Raw genomic sequence first — 22,606 nt, forward strand, 5'->3', positions numbered from 1 at the left:
TTGGCTGTTCTGTTCTCTATGTCTTGTCTGTGAAAACTAGATGTTTGGAGCTGTAGCAGTCATCTTGTGGCCCTGAGTGAACAAAGATAAATGACACACTGAGGAAGGTGGAGGTAGAGGTTGGAAAGAAATGAGCACTCGGTGATATCCCTGAGCTTCCAAATCAATCCGGGGACCATCTATTTGTGCACATTACTTTTTGGTAAACAACAAATGTCCTTTTGTGATAAGCCACTGTTTAGTTCAGTTTTAGTGTCTTTATTAATTTACCTTAAACTAAAGCAGTAGTCCCATGTCTCATGCCTGCTCACCCTTATTCTGCCTCTTAAAGAAAACCACTTTGAACTTGTGATTCTTTTCCTCTGCCATTGAATTAAATATCTAACATTAAAAAAAATGAGGATTTTGCTTTCCTAAATCACTCTTTTTACCTACCTCTCTACTGTCTCATCTTCTGTTTCTCAATATAGCTAATCCCACTAGTTTTGCTCATCATGACTTTGTCAGTATCACTCACAGCTGAGTCATGTAGTGTTCTAAAATTTCATTTCCTCTGTTTGCAACATTTTTTCTTGGCATAGTTAATTGACTTGCTTTTTCATTTGCTTCATTTCCTATGTGTCTATCAATAACTCATTTCCATATATTTCACCAGAGCTGTAAAACTCTTTTTTTTTCCATTTAAACACACAAAGTCACTAGATATTCCTTTCTCTTCTGGGAGCCATTTCCCCTGGAGCCTTCCATCTAACCACCCCATCTGGATTGGTTGCTGTCTCTCTTTGCTGGCCAGCTTGCAATCTCATAGACTATCCTGGGGTTCTTTTGGCCCTGGCTCCTAGATCCCATGTCTCTTTATTTCCTGGTTTTCTCAGTTGTTTGGCAGCAATGCATCTTCCTGAGTTTTTCTAAGAAAGAACACATTTTAAAAAAAATCTACATGTCTGGAAATGTCTTTATTTGACCTCCCCACTTGATTCATAGTTGGCTGGTATAGAGTTCTTGGCTATAGATTTCCCTCAGAATTTTATAGACATTGCTTTATTGTCTTCTAGCTTCTGCTCCTTTTGAGGAATCAGATACAATTCTTCTTACCTATTTGTTTGGTTTTTGTTTTCCTATTTGGAAGCTTTTAGAATCATCCTTAATCCCCGGTGTTCTGAAATTTCATGAGGATGGTTTATATTTCTCGTTTTTGTTTATTAGTTGGGATATTTACTAGATTCTTTCAATTTGGAGACTCAGGTATTATGTCTTTCTTTGATTATTATTTTTTTCTTCTGAACTTCCCGTGGTTGATTTCTGGAATTTACATATATCTGATGTTGGATCTTCTGGATTGGTTCACTCTTTTCTCTTTTCTCTCCTATTTTCCATCTCTTTGTCATTTTGTTCTAATAACAAATATTTCCTCAACTTTGTCTTCTACTCTATTGAATTTTTAAAATTGTGTCTTTACATTCCATGGCATTTCATTCTTTATTCATGGATACCTTATTTGGATTTTTTTTAGCTTTAATTTTTTATTAAGCTGATGATCACTTAAGCACAGGGTAAAGAATAATCCTATATAAAAACAATATATTACACATAATCTTAACACACATCCATACAAACGTGGAGGAAATGAAAGATAAATATAAATATCTCTACCTTTGATTCCACCTTTCCGCAGTTGTTCTTGTTTTTTTCTGGGCACTATAAGAACACTTGTATCAGTGTTTTAGAGATAGTGTTTTTGAATGTTTGAAATTTTCTTCTGCTCCCTGCATTGTTTCTTTTCTTTAAGTTCCTTTTCTTTTGTTTGTTTTGACCTCACTTTTATGTTGGAGGTTTCTCTACAATGGCTTCCCATTTTATTTAAGAGAAAAGTGCAGAAGAGATGATTGGAAGGTGTGTATGAGGAAAGGAGAGTTGTACCAAGTGATGGGTAAGCACCTGGGAACTTAGCTATTTCACTGGAGCTACCCCAGGTGTTGCCATCTGTAGTTCTTTGTTCTCGGGCAAGTCAGTTTCTGCAAAGTAATCCTCTATGTTTTCTGGCTGGAGGTATATACTTGGCTGTCAGAGTTCTAGGAACTGGGGGTAGTGTGTTGTCTTAACCATTTAGGATGCCAATTTCCACTTAATCCCCCTTTTGTGGATAGGGTTTTTTTTTCTTCTTTTTTCATTTAGCAGATTTACTGAAGTGTAGTGGACATAGCCTCTTGCATTTAGTGCAGTCACACCCATCCTCTGCTGTGCAAGCCTCTCTTCTGCCTTGGAAGAGTTTTCAGGGGTCCCTGGCGACTGCAGCTGTTTTCTGGGGTCTGCAGCACCAACCAACTTGCCTTTTAGTTTAGGTTTCACCTTTTCTGGTCTGCTAAATCACTTACCACTGCCTTTCCTCTCCAGCATCCAGATTTAGGTATTGCCATCATCTAAATGGGATTGAAAAGTGAAGAAAAATGCACATGTATAATCTGTCATGTTTAACCAGAAGCCCTATCAGTTGTACTTTACCAGCATTAATATCATCAATTTTTATAACTCAGATGTGAACTGTTCGGGGGCTAAGGGTCAGGAATAAAGGGTATCTACGTATGTGTGCCTGTTTATATCTGTTTGCGTATGTGCAAGGCTATGTGTGAGATTGCGTGTGTGTGTGTGTGTTGGTTAAAATGAGAATAAGTATGTTTGATAAGGAGCTAAATGGGCCTGGAGTGGTGAGTGTGAGAAATTAGGAGGATGGGGAGAAGAGCAGGAAAGAGGCAGACCTACAAGTTTTGGAGTAATATTCTACCTCAATGGAATATTTCCTTCCTATTCTTAACAGGACCCTTCAGATCACCCTTTAAACCAGAAACTCTAAAAAAAAAAATAAATAAATAAAAATAAAAATAAATAAATAAATAAATAAATAAATAAACCAGAAACTCTGAGAACAGGGTTGAACACAGGCCAAATGTGAAATTCACTCAATTACTTTGGACTTCCTTAGAGCTCTCTGGTTGCCCAAATTTCTACTTTGTTTTTACCTCCCATGTGGCGCTCTTTGCTTCTGCTCCCTCCTTGCACAGAATCTAAAGATATAAAATATCTTTATGTAAAGATGTAAAATGTCTTCTTCTTTATATGCATCTGGTATCGCACTTAATTTCTAGACCACTTTAGAAGGTAGGTCTGGTTTTTCCTATGTGATAGATGAAGAAACTAATACTTTGAGAGATGTAGTCTCTTTCTCCAAGTTTAACAGGTAGCAAGAAGAACCATGGCTTGAATTTAGGTGCTTGGTTTGAAAGTCATGCTTTAACCAATACACTACACTGCCTCAGTGTATTTGATTGCATGAATATTCATTCTTAATTCTGAATGAAAGTTTTGTATACAATGAGGAAGCTTCAAAATTAATTTGAGGGGTGTTGGAGTGGCTCAGTCAGTTAAGTGTCCAGCTCTTGGTTTTGGCTCAGGTCATGAACTCATGGGTGGTATGATCAAGCCCAGTGTCCAGGCTATGGGCTTAGTGGGGAGTCTGCTTGAAGATTTTTTCCCTCTGCTCCTCTCCCCACTCATGCATGTGCGTGCACTCTCTCTCTCTTAAAAAAAAAAAAACTAAAATTAATTTGAAAAGCACTATGGCATTTGATTGCATAGATCCTTGCTGAGGCAGGAGTATAGCTCTTAAGAAAAAAGGCATAGTCTGCTTTCAAAGAATTTACCCTTTAAAATAACGCTACTTTTCAATGTCAAAATCCTGGCATCAGGGAAGGCAAGACTTTGACTCCTGGGATAGTGTAGAATCTTGGTTTAAATAATAGCTGGCTTAGCATGAGCCAAACATTTTTTGGCTTCAAAGGTGTAAAGATCAAGATGGGTAGTGGAGAAAAAGGGTTTACTACAACCTTCTGACATAAATAATGCAGGTATCACTATCTGTATGTTAAGCACAAGGAAAAAGAGAACTGTGATGCTAAGAGGCTTGATCCAAGGTCACATAGCTCAATATTCAGTCTTCTGAAGGTCAGCGCAGAGATTTCTCCTTTCTCACTGACACTCTTTTCAGTCCTGTGTGTTTTTCCAAGATGTCACAGCACTCTTACTAGGTAGGTAGGGTAGTTAATATTTCCACTTTATAGGTGGAGAAACTATAATGTGAAGGGCTACATTCAAGGATGCCTTTTATTTTTTTTTAAATTTTTATTTATTTATGATAGTCACACAGAGAGAGAGAGAGAGGCAGAGACATAGGCAGAGGGAGAAGCAGGCTCCATGCACCGGGAGCCGGATGTGGGATTCGATCCCGGGTCTCCAGGATTGCGCCCTGGGCCAAAGGCAGGCGCTAAACCGCTGCGCCACCCAGGGTTCCCTCAAGGATGCCTTTTAATAAGTGATATTTTGGGATGGGTATGAATGAAGCCCTAATTTCTGAGCAGTTTGGGCTTTATTAGATGGAAGGAGGGGTGGGTATGAAGATATAAGGAAGAACACCCAACATTAATTGAGCTTCTGCTTTCTAGCCAAAAAGCCAGAGACTGTTCTAGGGATTACATATGATATTGTCTGATCCTCTAGCCAGTATTATACGGTTGGCTTTTTTTTTTTTTTTTTTTGCAGAATTGTTTTACATAATCCCCCCCCCCCTTTTTAAAGATTTTATTTATTTATTCATGAGAGACACAGAGAGAGAGAGAGAGAGAGAGGCAGAGACACAGGCAGAGGGAGAAGCAGGCTCCATGCAGGGAACCTGACGTGGGGCTCGATCCCCGGGTCTCCAGGATCACACCCTGGGCCAAAGGGTGCCCATAAGGTTGGTCTTTTTATCTTCATTGTCCAGATAAAGCTCAGAGAAGCTATGAAACTTTCCTGTTGTCACACAGGTCATTCAGCTATGATTAGATGGAGCTATTTCCTTCAGCACCTGACAAAGTTGATATTCGACCCCAGGACTGTACAATTTTAGAGTCCACATGAGTATATGTTGTTAACCTTTTTCTCAGTGTTTGCAACTAATCATTGAAATTTCTGTAGCTTTTTAGGGCTGAAACCAAAGATAAGCTTCTCTGCAAGCACTTCACAGAGATTTCTCTAATTTAAAAAGCATGCTCATGTCTTTTTCTTCCTGTTTCGGGAGAAGGATAAATTACGTGTTTGAGGACATGTTTCTTCAGTGGTTACTTTAATAAAAGCTTTTCCCCCCCTTGCTTCTGAGTCCATAGACAATATTTTTAATTGCCCTGCTTTCTCCCCTGAGTTATAAAAGCCATGCTATGAAAGTTCTAAATGTTAAAAATTTTATTATTTGCTAAAATCTCTGCCTCTGAGTGTATTCTGTTGGTTTGGATTTACACAAAAGTATTATAAATAAAAGATTTAAATAGAAAATGTGCTTGATATGGAAATTCAATAGTTAAGAGGCTCACAAAACTTGCCAGATGTTTGTTTGAGAAGCTAGCAGTTCAGGTGGGTATTTATTGCTTCCTATAGGGTAATATGAGCTGCTGGGGAGCCATGAAGTAAAAGAAAGAGACCCTTGTCTGTACTGGGGAAAGAGCATAGTGGCACTGACTTCATAATTAGGGAAAAAACTAAATGTGAGGGTACACCAACCTGCAGCTCTCTTGTTTCAAAATATCTTTTTATTCTAAGGATAATGACTTTTTTCTTTTGCTTATGATGCTATCCTTTTTTTCCTAGGAGTTCAAACTTTGTGTTTAGAGGGTGACCTCAAGGGATGTTTACTGGACATGAACTTTGGAGTATGTGAATTCCAAGCCCATTTGTGGAAGCACATATTGGCTGTTATCATAGATGAGGTGAACAAGTTGTTGCCCATATCCAAGCTCAGCCTGAGCTATGCAGCTGCCTCAGGACTAGTAACTCTTTGTGACGTCCAAGTGGAAATTAGTTTTGCTCCCTTCTCATACTTTACAAAGCCATCTGATGCATTCCTCACTTTAGCATATTACAAACACTTTCCAATGGCTCATTTTCTCTTTGGGCTCATTTTTTCCCCCTTCTCTCTCTCCTCCCTCTGCCCCTCTTGCACCCTTCTTTCCTTCCTTCCTTCCTTCCTTCCTTCCTTCCTTCCTTCCCTCCTTCCTCCCTCCCTCCTTCCCTCCCTCCCTCCCTTCCTTTCTTCTTTTCTCTCTTTCTCTAAAAAAAGTATTTTCAAAGTGCCTGTGTGGCACAGCTGGTTAAGTGTCTGACTCCTGGTTTCAGCTCAGGTCATGATCTCAGCACTCAGCTTAGAGTCTGCTTGAGATTCTCTCCCTCTCCCTCTGCCCCTCCTGCACCCTCTCTTGTTCTCAAATAGATAAAGAAATCTTAAAAAAATATATTATCATTGTTCTAAGTTTTCTAACTGGGTTGAAACAATAGCTTGTTCTGGATTTTTCTAAGTGGTTTCGTGTCTTATTTTTTTGGAACACATGAAGCATATTTTAACATATGGGCACTAATTGATGCTGTGTCAGAAATTGGTTTTATGCTGTGAGAAATAGTAAAGAAGTGAAACAATCATCTGTTTTAGAGTGATGGGATGGATATACTTCAACAATCAGAGGGACAACAAGGAATAAGTACAATGGACCACCCATGCCTGCGGTTAGCTCAGAAGTGTTTGTTGGTTGACTAATTGAGTGAAGACAATGTTCCAGAGGTCTGAAATAAAAGTTTCAGGGAGGAGGCAGGATATGATAAGTAGCCAAATTTGATGATACGTCTCCAAATAGTCACATGCCTAAATGCATTTAGATAGATAAGAGGAACATCGTGCCTACTACGGGGGGACATTGTACAAAACGAAGAGGTGAGCAGTGGCTTGATTTATAAGGGGACAAGTGAGATCTACCTGAATTAGTTAAAGAGTATCATCTTGAGGAGAGATGAGGAATGATTCTATAAGATCCATAAATTCTTCTTTTCTCCCTATAAATCACCCTGCCCCTTATTAGTCATTATTATCTCCTGTCTGTTGTCGCCCCTGGGCTGTGGGAAACTTTTTACTGGGCTTCATCTATCCTGTATGTGGCAGGGTCAGAGACACACTTGTTTAGAAAAGTAATAATATATAAATAGAGGAAGTGTCTTTGGGTCCTATAGAGTGTGTGTGTGTGTGTGTGTGTGTGTGTGTGTACTAATGAAGAGAGGACGAAGAGAGTCCTTAAATCCCTGCACCAAACATTGGATAGCCTGTGTCAGCATTTCCTTGGTGTGAATTTCCTCCTTGCAGAGTCTTGCATTGTATTTCAAAATTATGCAAAGAGGTTTTTAGCAGCATAACAGGAATGCTTAGTTATCCCTTTATTGGGGAGTAAATTAGATGGTTATAAAGTTAAATAAAACCTAGAAAGTTCCTACTGCGTTTTCTTAAAATCCTTTGTCAAAACAAATAGCCTTGAAATGAACATAAAAATTTAAATGGCATTGAGTCTAATGAAACAACATGAGCCTAATGAAGTTGGAGTGCTGTGAGAGTACTGGGAAAGCAGGGCTGCTTTTATCTTTTTGGAATGTTTATGTCCTTGCTTGTCTCCTAATCACACAGTAGTAACGTCATCTGGAGAAAATGCTTTAGGAAAGATTGCAAATAAAAAACAGAAATGATACAGCCTCAGGTTAACAATGTGCAGAGTCCCCCCAAGAAGTCAGACCAAATCAGTTGTCTAGGTTAGAGGGCACTGGGCTGGAAGATACTTCCAATCTTCCTTTTGGGTATGTAAATAAGTGGTGCCATTGATAAAGGGTCTCTGCAGTTACTGGGAACACCTCAAACTCCACCTGTTGGAAATCAAAGTCTTTACCATTCTCTTGGAAATCAGCTTTTTTTTTAAACCACTGTTCCTTATTTCAATGAATGAGTCTTTATTCTTCCAGGTATCCAGGCTTGGGGCTTTGAGTCATCCTTGGTTCTTTCCTCTCTCCTCTCATATCCCCAAATTACTAAATTTTATCAGTTCTTCTCTCAGTGCCTCCAGAATCCCTCTCATCCATTCCATGGCTTTGGTCACCAGTTCAACTCATTTTCTTGATCTTCATCTCTCATCCCTCTGGCTTGAGCCTCACCAACTTCCACCTCATCCTGCCCCAGGTGGTCAATTAATCATCCTAAACCCAGTGTCACTGTGTCATTCACCTGAGCACTACCCATAGCATAATCCTGATAGTCAAGGCCCTTTATCCCCCGTTCTTTTTTTTTTTTTAAGATTTTATTTATTTATTCATGAGAGACACAGAGAGAGAAAGAGGAAGAGACACAGGCAGAGGGATAAGCAGGCTCCATGCAGGGAGCCTGATGTGGGACTTGATCCTGGGACTCCAGGACCATGCCCTGGGCTAAAGACAGGCGCTAAACCGCTGAGCCACCCAGGGATCCCCTTTACCCCCTGTTCTAACCTGCTTTCCCAGCTCCACCTCTTGACATTGCCTTGGATGGACATGGGAACAGTACTACCACTTGACTGGCCTTCCTCATGTTCCACTTGAGTATGGCTTGGTTGTTCCCTCACGATGCCTTTGTTTACTTGTTCCCCTATATAGGATGATGCTTTTCTTCCTCACTACATAAACAATTTCTTTCTTTTTTTTTTTAAAGATTTTATTTATCAATGAGAGACACAGAGAGACACAGAGAGAGAAACAGAGGAAGAAGCAGGCTCCATGCAGGGAACCCAATGTGGGACTCGATCCTGGGACTCCAGAATCACGACCTGGGCCAAAGGCAGGTGCTAAACCGCTGAGCCACCCAGGGATTCCTACATTAACAATTTCTTACAAGGTAATGGTTTGTAACTTTTTCAGTCTCTTTGAGAATCTGATGAAGGCCATCCTTCATCCCAGAAAGTGTATAGCCAAAGAGTTCATTGGCCCCTGAAGCTCCATTCATATACTACTTAAGAGAACATTAATCTTAGATTAAGAATCATTGCTTAAGGTCAAGTTGAAATTCCCAATTCTCTCTAAGGCCGTACTAACCACTCTGGGTAATGATGAGATTCCCTCTACCCCTTCTTTTCTCACCTGAACGGCACTGAAATTGGTGTCTCTTCCATTGATTTGGTACTTACTAAAGACCATTGTATATTGTTTGTTTTCTTTCTATGCACATGCTCTACTTACCCACATAAACTAAAACTCCTTGAAGGTAAGGTCCTGCCACATACTTCTTAGAATTGTACTTAATTCAGTATATGTTGCTTTGATTGGTCAAAGAATACATTCAGTTATATACAGGAGTCAAACAGGCAGTTTTTTCTTCCACTCTGGTTGCTATGGAACATGTTCTGGAGAGACTTCTGAGGTCCAGTGGATCAGTTAGAATCCGATGACTCTGGATGGCCTCTTGATCTGTGAGTAAGTTTCTGAATAGTTGCCAGAATGGCCCCTGCCTCTGAAATTGCTGATCTAGAAGAAATGAAGAGAAGTGGCCATGTTTCATTTTAAGCTCATTCTGGGATGGATTAGTACAAGATCTTGACAAATTGTAAGGATGATGAATGCATCTGGGTGTGCTCTGGTCTACTTTCCAGGCTCCTTCTTCCTTGACATTATGTACCTCAGATATCCCTCTCCTAATCTGAATCTGTACTCAGGAAACTTTACTGTGAATTATTTAGATCTTAGTCTGAATGGCAGTCTCTTTATTCCAGGATTATTTAAAATCTTATTTCTAATTATAGCATGAAAAACTTAGTTTTTTAGTAAAGATAGTCCATGCATCAGATAATATGAAAGGAATTTAGGGGGGCAGTGGCTTAAACCTGAAGTAATACTTTGTAATTGAATATCTATACCCTCTTTTTCAACCCCCTAATACACACACCCACACAAAGACACACATGCATGCATGGCTGGAACTGGCTTCTGTTTAATAGATATATACAGTCTTAGTAGCATTAATCATTAATTGAGAAAACCTTCGTTTTCCAAGCTCCCCAAATAATCTGAGTCATAAGAGCTTTACCAACACTCTTATTAAGTTCTGCAGTAGAGAAGTAATATGGAATGGCTGGGCAGAGGTGACAAGATGTTGGATGAGCAACATACTATAGGCTCAAGATTAAGAGTTGGTATAGGACTAACAGCTATAAGAGTGTTTGAGTTACAAAGCCCAATAGCAGCAGAGACTATATATTTATTACAGGCAGTGAAGAGCAGTGCCCCCTCAAACTAGTCTAGGTGACAGAGCCCCTGGACAAACTGGTGCTCTTTACTTACATCATCCTCTTTATGGAGCACTATGAAGTGTTGATATATTTCACCCCAGCAAGCAAACCAGGAGCATGTTGCTGGCAGAAACCATGCCTATATTATATGTATGCAATAAAATCTTACTATCAAAAGAGCCCTTCTACCAATACAAAATGAAGCACAGACCTCAGTGGGGAGGAGAGGGAAGAGGATTTCTCTGTCTTGCTGACACACAGAGAGAATGTCTTCAGATTGCATGCATGCCTGCAACCCTCCCAGAGTGGTGACCCTGAGTAGAAAGCCTGATGATAAAGTCAGCAGCAGCCATGACCAATTGAGTTAGCCCTTTCTTGAGTTTTGTAAAACTCCCTAGGCTTCTTGGTCCTGATTCAATAAAAGAAAGAAGGGGGCGGAGGATCTTCTAGAGAACTGCAGTTAGATTTTCTACTCAGCAGGAGGCTGAACAAGATTTAATTTGATATAGGACCATTAAAAAGTAATGTTTCTTGTACCGGATTTGCCACAGAGCAATTCATATCATTGTAGGATTTTGTTTCTTACTTCACAGTTGGGACTAGTCATTCTCCACAATGCCTTTATGAAGTCTTGAGTTTAAGAATTCCTTCCATCACTGCATTGGAATCTGGCTTAGATGCACACCCTATTGTTAAGATTCTGGTGATCATATAAACTGCCCTCTGCTTGGGTATGCTAAATAGCACATGGGAACATGGGAATAGGCCCCAGAGGCTAGAAAATGTTGAAGAGACACATATGTCAGTTTTTTTCAGTGAACTGAGGAAATCATAAATCAAGGTCAGATGAGGAATATCTGGATTTAACTTCCGACACTATGGTCAAGACCTATAAAGAGAGCAATGCTTCTCAAACTTTAATGTGCATGTGAATCACCCTGAGAACTTGTTATAAGTTCTGATTCAGTAGGTCTAGGATGGTGCCTGAGAACCTGCATTTCCCAAGTGATGAGGTGCTGTGGGTTCATAGACCACACTTTGGGAAGAATTTGTCTTAATTTCAGTTGTATCTCTTCATCAAACTTCCTCTTTAGAAATTATTTAACCTTTAAAAGTTATTTAACCTCCTAGATCGTAGCTTCCTTAACTGTAAAAGAAGAGAATTGGCTTTAACATTTTGAGATGGACATTTTTAATGTTTTCTGCCCAGCATGCATTGCCCCTTCCCAACAGCAGTTTGACTTCCCTCTGGAGAATTTTCGTCCCTTCTTTGTATGCAGTTGTGATAGGTAGGTATGACTTAAGACTTTCTGTCCCATTATGACAGCCAATGGAGACACTCCAGGCTCAGTTCTCTGATGTTCCTCTTATAGTCTAGGTACAGCAAGAGTCAGGATAGGACTTAAGGTTGATCTACTGGTTTCTCTATCTTCTAGGACTTTGAGTCCTGAATAGAGTGAACCTAGGGCAGAAGAACCATTGAACTTCATCATTCTAGCTGTGGGACCAGCACTCAACTGGCAGCAAAACCTTCTGGAGCCTCCTTAAACCTGTCTGTTCTAAGCTTTGTTCTCTTGTCTTCCCTTCAATCTTGTAAGCAGCACTATAGCCTTCCAGAATATTCTCTTTTTACTTAAGGTATACCAGATCCATGTCTGTAGCTTGAAACCAGAAACCAATCTAGTTCTCCAAGCTCCTTCTGGCTAGAACTTTGCAGGATTCAAGTCCTTAACTGCTTGTTGATGTGTCTGATCACTGATCACTATAAGTAAAGGGAAAGATACAAGAATATTTTTCTTAGAGAAGGTCAATTCCATTGAAGTCTTGGGCAGGGGGTTGGGTGTAGATTCCTGGTGCTGGTGAGGGGCTTAGACTATTTTTCAGCAAACTGGTAAATGTGATAATGTAATCAGGTTATTTTCCTTGAGAGTCAAGTGGAGACTGAGATGTGACCTGTGCTTCAGAAGTAAGCCAGCCGCAAGGCTCCTAATGAGGCCTCTTGGACCTATTTATAGTTGGAAATGCCAGGAAGTTTTATACTTTGCTTTCTTTGACCCTATCCATCAGTGCATGGAGTTTTCTGAGGAGCTCTCAAGTTTCCTGTCCAAAGTTGAGAATAGAAGCTAAAAGCAGGCAGAGAAGATTCTGGTGAGTAAGAACATTGCTAACAGTTAAAGAGCTTATAGCTTACTCACCTTGAACTGCAGTTTGAAGAATGGGGAATGAAGACACCAGACACCTTGCCCTCATTACCAAGATTGTAATAAGGACAGGAAATGCCATATACATTTGTCCCTCCTTCCTAACGTGTGCCAGGGTGGCCAGCAGCTAATTTAAGCCACTTTCTTCCTGGTCTAGGGCTTCAGCCACTGTAACCATTTCCTGTTGTCTGTCAGAGCCTGCTAGGAATGAACTTGCAGTCTGGCAGTTCGTTCTTCATCTTTCTTATCCTCATCCTACATGAGATAATACTCTTCTATTCTCACCCAGTTCTGAGAGGTCATAGATGAAGTTCACATGCCAGCTTTATTGATAAAAACCCATTGAAGGTATACAGCTTAGACTAGTGGCCAGTAGGCTTTCCAGAGCTTCATTTCTGGTCCCAGCCTGGCTTTAGGTCCCTGCTAACAATGGGCAGCACCTGCTGTGCTTAAGCTTCCTCTTAGAGAAGGTCAGAATGTGTGTATAGTCTACAGAGATAAGGGGAAACACAGTTGATGTGATTATGGGCTGAATTATGTTAGGGTTTTCTGTTCTACAGTGTTCAGTGACAAATAAATAATTCCTTTCCCCCCTTTCAATCATCTTTTCAATATTAAATTGACCTGTTTACTTCCTAGACAGACTCTTCCTGTTTCCATTAGCCTCAGTCTTCCTTGCTGTTCCTACTTGTTTAGGGCCCAAAGGACACAAAACCAAGTATCCACCCTGACTGAAACATTACTAGAATTGTTGACTACAATGAAACATGGCCCATCTGAAAACTGAGGTCTTATCAGCCTTTTATTTTGTGCAATAGGGCTTTCTGCATATGCTGAGAAAGGACCTTGTTTCTACCCAGCTGGTGCTTCCTTGCCAGGGGAGAAGCAAGGAAGAAGCACCCTCTTTTCAGATACAGTCCTTCTAAGGCTCTTTAGTTTTAATAAGAGAATGAAAAAGACATAGGAAGAGAATGCTCCCCATGGTAGATTGTTAGAGGATATAGAGGATATAGCATAAGCTATAGTACTCCAGGTTCCTGCCAGAGACAATAGCTTGAACTCTGTTATTCAGTTCTTATTGAAAGCTCAATTGCAAGAAATAAAAGTCTTAGAGGATTATTAGCAATTCCTCTAGCAGGCCAAAATTTATCCCCAAATCAAGCCAGACCATCAAAGAACCGTGTACTTGGACAACATTTTTTTGGATCTCTTGTAAATTGCTTTCACTGACGGACTTTGGGGTGAATCAATGATGCTATAAGAAGAAGCCGTATGAAAGCTGGCTGTTGTCCTTCTTGAAGGAGCATTGGTGAAGCCGTGGTCAACTATATTATATCATGCCCCTTATTGAGGACCCAGAGGAGAATTTTTTTCAAATCTAAATACTAGGTAAACCTACCTTTCTCTTAAACAAATTGAATTTGAAGAATTTTATGTTTGGTGTCATTTTTATAATCAATAATGACCTCCTTTTGGATTTGGCTATTATGACACTTAGAAGTGAACTTGGGATATTTAACCTTTGTATATGACATTGTGACATCTCCTTTTTGGGTATATTTAATTTGCTTATAGTTTCAAGTACTATTCTACCCTTGTTTTCTTCTTTGTTCTGAACTTTATATCTACTTTCTTTCTTTACCAAATTGTCTTATATTTTGTAAGCTATTTCAAACTCTTAGTAAGGATGAGTTAGAGTATCAGTAAATTAGCTAATTAAAAAAAGTAAGTATGGAGTTATATTTCCTTCACAGAGAAGAGTGTTCTCACCACTTGTCCACACAGTAATTTCTTGCCTTATTATCTGGGATCCATTCCTGCCCATGACTCTCATGCCTCTGGCTTGGTCTGCTTTCAAGCTTATTTGCCTCACTCAAAGATCAGAACTTCTTCTGATGCTTTTACTACATACCAGCAGAGTTATCAGTTATTTGGTGGGATGATCCTCTTCTGTTTGTGAACTGTGAGGAATAGTTAGTATGAAGGTAGGGGTGGGGAGGCATGTAATGGAGGAAGATCAAGCTAGCCATCAGCATTGCATCAGAGATAATGGGGTGATGGGAAGCCACATGTCTATGCAGAATATCTTTCAATTTAATATGGTTTCAAAACATTTGTGTAATAAATGTTTTACTATGCCTTAGAGAGGCATTGATTATCAAGGTGGGAGAAAGTCATCTTTAAGAAAAGTAGGATATATCAGGATTATGTGTTAATTTACAAATACCATTTGAACTTATGACCTCACAAAGAAATATCTTTTCTAGCTCTGTCATGTCCAAAAGTGGCCCAGCAGCAGGAGCAGCTCTTTTGGCCACTACTGATTTTCATATACACTCCTGGCTTCCCAAGTATTGGCCCCTAGCAGGAGCCAAAGCTTCCTGGAGGGAAAGTGATTACATTTCTCTATATAGGAAAACTTGAGAATATTCTATGGTTGCTGGAAAAAAAAAATGCTTTCGGATATGTCAGATGGCACTGAAATGACAAAGGAACCAGGTTATAGAATCACATTGTAACAATTTGAACATCAGGAAATCAGGGGGACCTTAATGTGTGTGTTTGTTTCTTCTGTTAAGGGTATATATATTCTTACAGCATCTTAGAAATGTTTTTAAAAATGCATTCTCAAACAGTCCAGGGAAATACAGTAGAAACTACAAAAAACAGGAATAATTGGTCAGTATCTGCTCTCTCACATGTAAATAACATAGAAAGAGGGTCCAAGATTTAATTGGCACAATGAGAACCTACAGTAACTAAATTGAGAGAGAGGTTAACAGTATGGGGGCAAGATTTTCAATTGTCCTGATGTCCTAAGGAGGAGAGGTAATTGCATAGACTCAATCTGTCATCTCCTAGGAAACAGAACCCTTGGATGGCCTTACTAATCATAATAATATAGTAATTAGGAATATAAGCTTTTCTAATAATGCTAACTAGCCAGGTCTCCATAGTGTAATGATAGGACAAAGGTTCATGCTGACCAAGTGAAATTCAAAGAGCACAATACATTATTTCAAGGGGAGATACTAAAACCTGTCTGAAAAGTGATCTTAGAGTCTTAGTGACAATAAAAAGGAAGTAGAATTCCTAAAATAGCTTAACCAGATTCCATGTCAGACAGGAAACAGAGAACACAACAAAACACAACTCTCCCCAACACAAAAAAACCCCAAAAGACCAATTATGCAGAACTTGCAAACTCAGCTGACTAGTATGAGTTTTTTTTTTTTTTTTTTTTTTTTGAGAGGGAAGGAGAGTGAATTTTGTATCATTTACTCACTGCAAGGCTAGGAAGATATAGAATTTAATGTATTAGCACTAAAAGTAGTTTAAATTTAATAACAAGTTCTATAACACCTATGCTATTTTGTCAGGGTTTTGCCTATTTCTCATATGTTTAAAACATTTATGAGAATATGACATTTTAGATTTGTGATTGTAATTCAATGTTTAGGAGAGTTTGAGCAAAAAAAATGTATATTCAATGTTTGAATGCTTAGGAAAATTTAATGCGTTAAATTATAGGCATTTATGTACTATGTATGTACGTATGTAGGCTCCACACCCAACACGGGGCTTGAATTCACAACCCTGAGATCAAGACCTGAGATCAAGAGTTGGATGCTCTGCCGACTGAGCCACCTAGGCACCCCGGGCATTTATTTATTATTTGTGTAACCAGTTTGTAAATTTGGACTATTAATTCCTTAATATTTAAAAGAGTGTTATTTTATAGATTTATAAATGATAGTATATATTGTACATGAAACAATAGTTGAAGTGGGTTCATCTCCACTGAACCAAAAGTATGAAAAGAAGTCCCTTTTATGAAGGTCTATGACATAGTTACTGCTCTCAGGTTTCTGTCAAATTTATTAGGGGTTGTAAGAGTGGTCTGCAAGTTATTATGTTGAATTTAGCTGTGGTGACAAAAGGTGGAATTTGAGGCTCAAGACAGTTGAGATTGACACTAATAGGAGGCAAATTTGTGCTGGCTGCTCTTTTAGGCAACTGGACTTGTGGTTACAGAAACCTGTGTTTGTAGAGATACCTCCAAATCCAACTCCAGGAATTGATTGAGAGGATTACGTGAGGACACTGACATTAGAGAGACTTTGAGATTTGACCAAATCTCCAGCTTGTTGGGCAGAAATGGGACTTGAGTTTAGGCTTTCCTGTCTGAGAGTTCAAGGCTCTGTTCTTTCAGCCAGCTCCGCGTGAATCTGTGCCAGGGGACACGGGCCCATATATGACATGTGCATAGTAGGTGGACAATAAAAAATATTAGCAATGATAAAAATAGAAATAGTATAGCAGCAATATTATATCTACTCATGAGGGGCACCTGGGTGGTTCAGTGGTTGAGCGTCTGTCTTCGGCTCAGGTTGTGATCCCAGGATCCCAGGATCAAGTCCTGCATCAGGCTCCCCACAGGGAGCCTGTTTCTCCCTCTGCCTCTGCCTCTGCCTCTCTCTGTGTCTCTCATGGATAAATAAACAAAATCTTTAAAAATATATATATATCTACTCATGAGAAGCTTATAGTTATATTGGGCAGATGAATGAAGCAGGACTAATCAAGAAGAAAAAGGTCATTGTGAAAACAAAGTTCTAATGTATATAGGGAAGAAGGTAGCATTAAAGAAAGAGAGCATGTCTGCTCTTTCAAATTACTCAAAAAAAGACAATCTAACCAAAAAGGGGACAAAGAATAGAAGCAGACAAGTCACAAAATAAGATAGCCAAATGGACAGTAAACATATGAAAAGATATTCAGCCCCACTAGTAATCATGGGAATAAAAATAAAACAAACCATCATGTCCATTTATCAAATTGATAAATATTTAAACGATTGTGTTATTCATTGTGGGCAATGATGGAGAAAAATAAGTCTTGTAATTTGGGTTGGAATAGGCCACGGTAAAGACTTTTGAGGGAGTTGATTTCTTAATATCATTCACAATTTATTATTTTTTAAAAGATTTATTTATTTATTTATTTATTTATTTATTTATTTATTTATGATAGACATAGAGAGAGAGAGGCAGAGACACAGGAGGAGGGAGAAGCAGGCTCCATGCCAGGAGCCCGATGCGGGACTTGATGCCGGGACTCCAGGATCGCGCCCTGGGCCAAAGGCAGGCGCTAAACTGCTGAGCCACCCAGGGATCCCCAATATCATTCACAATTTAAATTGTGTTCATGGTTGACACAGACTTTTAATTCTAGAAATTTTAAAGAAATTCTTATTCATGACTACAAAGATGTAGATACCAGGGTGTTTAGAGTCATATTATGTTATAGTACTGTAAAATTGACATTACCTGAAGATCGAGATTAAATGAAACATGGTGCATCCACACTATGGGATACCGTGTGGCAATTAAAAATTAAAATTTAAAAATGTCTCCAAGGATAAGATATCCAAATGGGCAGATCACTGAGGCATTTTGTTAAGTTGCAAAATGCATGAAAAATATGTGTAATGATCCCACCAGTGCTAAAAACAAATGTGCATATGTTTACATATGATTGTAAATGTGCAGATAAATAACTTGAAAGAAATCCTTGTCATCTCTCCTTACCTGTGGAAAGAAGAATGTGTTTGGAAGTGGGGAAGTAGATAAGGGACAATGTTTCATTTCACACTATGTATCTATATCTGTATTTATAACTGTATCTGTCTATGTCTATGCTTACTGATGTCTATGTTGATATATCAGTGTTTGTATTGTTTCAGTCTTTGAGTTCATATAGTACTCATCTAATACAAATTATCTTTTTTTTTAATAAACCATTTTTAAGGCCTTGAGATTCCAGCCCACTCTTGGTTCCACTCTAAGAAAATAATCACTCATGGTAGAATGAAAGGAATGACATAAAAAGGCTTGAAAGAAACAAATGGCCACTTCTTGGTCCTGGTTCCCTTTCCTCTTTGCCTATCTTTCCAATGGAACATGTGGAGGCAAATTGCATTTTGCTGCACTTATATGTGTTCATTGAACGATTTTCTGACTTCTAGGGTGAAAATACGCTTGAGATTATAACTCTAAAGTAGATGATGCCAATTTGAAATGTTTTTTCCAGTGTCTAGTTTTCCCTGCTTGGCTGACGTTCTTAGCACTGCCCAGTGTGCTTGCTTGCTCTCTCCGGGTGGAATAGCAGTTTGTCTTAGGCTCTGCTTTGTACTTACTTAGAGGAACCACAAAAAGGACCTGGCCTCGTGCTGGGGACAGAACAGCAGACCATTAACTCAAAGCCCGTACTCTGTTTATCAAATGCAACAGTTCTGTCAAAGGAATCTGCTGGGGATGTTGGCCTTATTTCCCAGGAAAAAAGATGAATCGTTTGCTTTGAGCCTTTGCAGCAATCTATCTTGGCTGATGGTAATCAGAAGTTGGCGCTGGCATGGCACCTGTATCTCTTGGGATGGGAGTTGCAGCTCCTACACAGGAAGGTTGTCCAGTGGAAGATCCAGAAAGGCGCCGACCACCAGGTGCTTAGGACTGTCCCCCAGCTTTCCCATTGATTATTCATTTATTCAGCAAACATTGGCTTTCTTACTCTGTTCTGCCCATACAATTCATCACCAAGCACACATCAAAGCCTACCATTTCTGTGATTTTCTCACACTGCCCTCTCTCTGGCCTGTTTTGACTTGTTGTCCTGGCTTTCTTTCATTTTTTCCTGGCTCTCTGCTCCCTTGGGCCTGTACCTTTGTTCCTGATAGTGATTGTTCCAGGACCTACTTGCTTTGAGAGACTGCCTAGACATAATTAGCCTGCCCTGACCCACAGCTTTCCCTGGATTGTGATGTGCCTTTGGTTTTCTGGCTTTGTCTTGGCTCATAGAAATGAAATGGGCTTGGCTAACCTTTCAGGATTTTCTAGGCAGTGGAAAACACCAGATAACTTCACGGCCTGGCACACCGTGCAGAGGACTGGGTTGTAGGTGGAAGAGCTAGGGCTATAAAGAGTCACTCATTCATTCACGAGAAAGAAAATTTAAAAATATATGAAATATATGAGCTATCAGAAGCACTTTAAAGAAAAGAAGAATAAAGGGTATTAGGGTAAGAGTAGGGGTTACAATTTAATAGGGAGTTCAGAGAAGGCCTCACTCACCAGTGAGTCAACCCTGTGAATTGCTGGGGAGGGAGATACTCTTAGACAAAGGACAGAGCAAGAACAAAGGCTCTGAGGTAAGAGCTTGTCTGGAATGTTGGAGAGGAGCAAGAAGGGCAGGGAGGGAATTGAAAGGGGAAGAGCGCAGAGGCCCTTAGCTGATTCTAAGCTCAGTGCTGTAACACATATCCAGAGGTATGAAGCACTGTGTGGTCCTTTGTGAGGGCTTTGGCTGTCACTGCGTGTCAGCGACTAGTGGGGAAGTTTCATGAATAGAGGTGGACACTCACTCAGTGCACTACATGTAGACCGTCTCATTTGGAGGTGATGGCAAGGCTGACTGGAAACAGCCAACTCGCCTGAGGGCATTGGGGAAGAGCTGAGTCTGCAAGTGTGAGGGGTTTTCCAGGCAGAGGGAGTAGCAGGGACAATGACGAGAATGTGCGACATTGTGACATCTTCAGAGAAAGGAGAACAATTTGCTTTGGCTGGAGATGGCAGTGCAAGAGTAGACAGGCAGGAGGGAGCTGCGAGGAGACTGGTGAGGCAGGGAATACCAGCCTGGAAAGGCCTTATGTAATGCAATAATGTGGTTTGATTTACTTTGACAATCATGGAAAGCCACAGCAGATTTTCAAAGAGGGACATGGGACATGTGTTGTGAAAATGAAAATAATTTTCACTCTAATGCCTCAGTTCCCATGTCATCTAACAAGGAGAAGGCTCAGGATCTAAAGAAAGTGAAGAGAAATGGGCTTTCTTTACCTCATCAGGCTCCTATGAGGAATAAATGAGATAATGTGTATGAAAGAGCATTGTAGTCTGCAGAGTGTCCATTATTGCCATTGACCCAAGAATGGGATGGATGGAGTTGCAAAGGGAGTGGGCAGCATGCTCAAGTAGAAGGATGCGTGGGTCTGCAGTTGGATATCAGTTGGAATCTTGGCTCCACCACATACTGGCCATGTAATCTTGGACCAGGTGCTAGACCACTTAGAGCGTCAGTTTTCCCAATAGCAAAATGGGTTGATTTTTTACTTCCCAGGATTGATGTGCAGACTGGAAAAACAAGGTATATGAAATGCGTAGCACTGTGAATGGTCCAGAGGGGAAGCTCAATAACCGACAGCTGTTATTTTATGAGAGTGATCATGGTGGACACGTGATCAGATGGATACTTATGACAGCCCTTGTGCCTAATGCTGTTAAGGCAGCACTGCCGATGCTGGTAGGATGTGCCATTTGAATCTGAGCTGCTTCTTTAGTAGGGAGGATGGATTTGTGTTAATCCTTTACCTTTCCTGGATCAGTTCCTGCCCATGGCATGCTATCCATCTGTGGTTGGGGTCATGATCTGGACACATGAAGGAAGTATGGCTAATGGGCCCCCAGGAGCACCAGGCTCATGGCCAACACGATATATACTCTAGGCTCTGTCCAGCTAAGCTAACTGACTGCAGCCTGGCTTAAGGCCATTGATTCAGACAGGCCAAAAGGAAATGGAAGCTTGAACATGGATTCATATAACTAGCTCATAATTTTCTGCTACTGAGGAGGAAAAGGCTTATTTTGTCTGAATTTAGCAGAACAATTGTCCACGTTGATTGAATTCTTCAAATAACTTCTCATCTCTCCACTCTGTTTTGTTCAGAGCACACAGCTTCACATTTAAAAGAGAGAAAGGAAAAAAAAAATACTGTCCAGCTGCAATTTCTCATTTGGCAGGCGCCCAGCCATTTTCTCAAGATTTGACAGAATGTGATCTCTCATTTAACTTACTTCCTAATATTGCCCCTGAGCAAGACTGAATTGAATGAGACCCTGGCGCAATCATTATCTTGGCTGAAGATTCACACCTACAGTTCTTCCTATAGATTGTTCAGTGCAACCACAGTAGACTCTGAGAAAAACAATCAGAAAACAATACACTTGCTAAGCTGATGCCAGGCTCACTGCTGTTTCCAACTGGGCTGCCTCACTCCTGCCTTTTAATGATTTTAACAATTCTCCACGGTCATTAGTCATTCATTCATTCAATAAATAATTAAGCATCTCACATGGTGCAAATGCAAATAGTATAATCTATGATCTCTTCCCTCAGGGAACTTACAATTTAGTGGAGAAGATAAGATGTACATAAATAACTAGCCTCTAATATAGGAACACATAAGAGGATGACAAATAGTAAGGGTAGGATTGAGAGTAGGGGAAGATAATATGTACCAGGAAGGATTTCATGGAGTGAGTGGAAAGGTTTCGGCCATGAGTCAAAGGAGTGGGGTTTGCAGAGATGGAGATGAGGAGGGTAGGTGAGTACTCCAAGTTTGAATGGTGGGAGAAATAAGAATGGTGTGTTCTTTAATTACTTTTTGAATTGAATTGAAATAAACATCATTTGGAGTAATGCAATAGCAATCCAACAGCTTGAAATGTTTGAAGAGGCCAGATAGGAAGGCCAGATAGGAAGCTGGTGCAATAATCCAGGTGAGGGAGGAGAGGATAAGGTGGTAGGGAGGAAGGTAGTGAGAAAGGGTGGGGATTCTAGATATATTTTAGACTTTCTGACCTCAGTCTCCATATGTGTTCCTTCCTAGATGATCCCTGTCCTTCAGTTTTGAAAAAAGATGTTACTAAAGGAAGTAGCTCTCAGTGTGTGATCAGAATATCTTTCCTCACCTTGGCCATGACACAGTACCTTTTGAGGTATGGCTCTGCTCCATTTGTAGCTGTCATATGCAGGGTCATAGACCTATAGAACAAGAGAAATGGGGCCTAGGGATCCTCTATCCCAACCCCTCAGTTACAAATGAGAAAACAAAGGCTCAGGGAGAGGTCAACTGACTTGTCCTAAATAGGACAAGTCCTAAAGTCCTAAGGAGTAGTCAGTAGTGGGACTAAAGTAGGGTGTCCTGACTCTGAGTCCATGGGTCTTCCCAGATCACCACTCCTTTCTCCAGATAAAAGCCAAGGTGTACTTTTCCCTTGTGACAGAAACTGGCCTCCTTTCCTTTTGCTTAAGCTAGGCTACGTTTCCCAGTTTCTCTTGCAGTTAGGTGTGACCATGGACTGAGTTCTGGCCAGGGGAGTGTGGGTAGAATTATGTATGCTTACTTTCAGAGCTGGATCTTTCAAA

This window comes from Vulpes vulpes, chromosome 16, assembly GCF_048418805.1.
Source record: "Vulpes vulpes isolate BD-2025 chromosome 16, VulVul3, whole genome shotgun sequence".
Lineage (NCBI taxonomy): Eukaryota > Metazoa > Chordata > Mammalia > Carnivora > Canidae > Vulpes > Vulpes vulpes.